The sequence below is a fragment of the Panthera pardus genome, unplaced genomic scaffold (assembly GCF_024362965.1).
Source record: "Panthera pardus isolate Hobbes unplaced genomic scaffold, ASM2436296v1 HiC_scaffold_27, whole genome shotgun sequence".
NCBI lineage: Eukaryota > Metazoa > Chordata > Mammalia > Carnivora > Felidae > Panthera > Panthera pardus.
This window is the reverse complement of record NW_026526843.1, coordinates 7310947-7312327: the sequence shown is the minus strand read 5'-3', so window position 1 is coordinate 7312327 and position 1381 is coordinate 7310947. Positions and strand designations below refer to the sequence as shown.

The 1381-nt window shown below is 57.8% G+C and overlaps 1 pseudogene; it reads right to left on the bottom strand.

Annotated features, from left to right (window-relative positions):
- Positions 1-275: 275 nt before the first annotated feature.
- LOC109250419 (alpha-1,6-mannosyl-glycoprotein 2-beta-N-acetylglucosaminyltransferase-like) lies at positions 276-1103 on the bottom strand (annotated as a pseudogene).
- Positions 1104-1381: the final 278 nt, after the last annotated feature.

The following is a 1381-nucleotide window of genomic DNA, read 5'->3' as shown; positions in this document are numbered from 1 at the left end:
AGCGGGCTCCACGCTGTCAGCGCACAGCAGCCTAAGGCAGGGGCTCAATCTCAGGAACCGTGAGATCATGACCTGAGCTGAAACCAAGAGTCAGATGCTTAACCAGCTGAGCCACCCAGGTGCCCCCTAAGTTTTAAATCTTAATCAGCTGTAACTGGAAACGTTTACTACATTTGGACACCTTTTATAAGATTTCTTCTTTTTTGTATTAAAGCAGAATCTGGTTCCCAGGCCCTCTCATTCGATTATGTATCCTGATTGGGCCAATATCTGAACTAGAAGACTGTCACTTTTGCTTCTGTAATTGTGACTTTTCTCTGGGGTCTTCTATAGCTTTCACAGAGTTCATAGTCCCTAATACCCCCCCACCCCTGTTTCCTGGGTGGGGAAATGGCAGCCATAACAAACTTCTCACTGATAGAGTTTCTGGAAACATGTACTGTTTGTTATTATTTAAGAGGGGCTCGATGCGGGAATTCTGGGTGGTTGGACTACAGGTTTTCTTGTGGTGCGTACCAGTTTCCAGCGTGAAAAATGCTGGGCACTTGAGGAACCGCACTTTCCAGAATGCTGGAAGCCAGGGTACTGTCACATATGGAAGAATCCAGTCCCCGCGACAACCACCATCAGAACAGAAAGTGTCTGCATTCTCGCCGCTTCTGATACGCATCCCGGGCAAGGCCCGCCCGCGGTGTAGTCTGCGGGGTGCCAAGTTTTCGTCCCCACCTTGTGGGCAGTGCCACAGAAACTGCGCCCGGCAGTCTATCTAGGTCCCCTCTAACTTTCCCATCTTTTCGAAGACACGGTAAAAGCCTGGGGGCTAGGCAGTGATCCCCATCCAGCAGAAGCGTGAAGTCGGGCAGCGTCCTGAGGGTTTTTTTGACATTTTCCCTTACAAAACGCAGCCCCTCCCCCCACCGATGTTTGGCCTGGGAGAACTTGGCTTCTCCCCAGTGGCCGAAGGAGTCGGGGTACTCGGCGTTAACGCACCCCACCCGCAAAGCTGCATTCTTCTCTTGGTCCCTGGGGCGGTCCCTGGGGTCACTGTCAACACTGCCAACGGACACCTGCGGAAACGGACGGAAATGCACACGCCCAGCCATCGCCAGAACCCCGCGGCTGCCCTCGCTGACTCATCCCGGCCGGGAGGGGGGGGTTGGGGGGGTGGGGGTGGGGGGGGGGGTGTCCTGCTCCGAAGGCCTTCAGCTCGCCGGCGACCCTGGGGCTCCGCGCGTCCCCGCCCCCGCGCCACCGTCCCCGCGGCTGCAGGCGACCCCGCCCCCACGGCTGCACGGCTGCAGGCGCCCCCGCCACTAGGAGGCGCGGTCGGAGTCCCCGGGTCCTCTGCAGGGAGCCGCACGGGACCGGGAAGCCGCCCAGC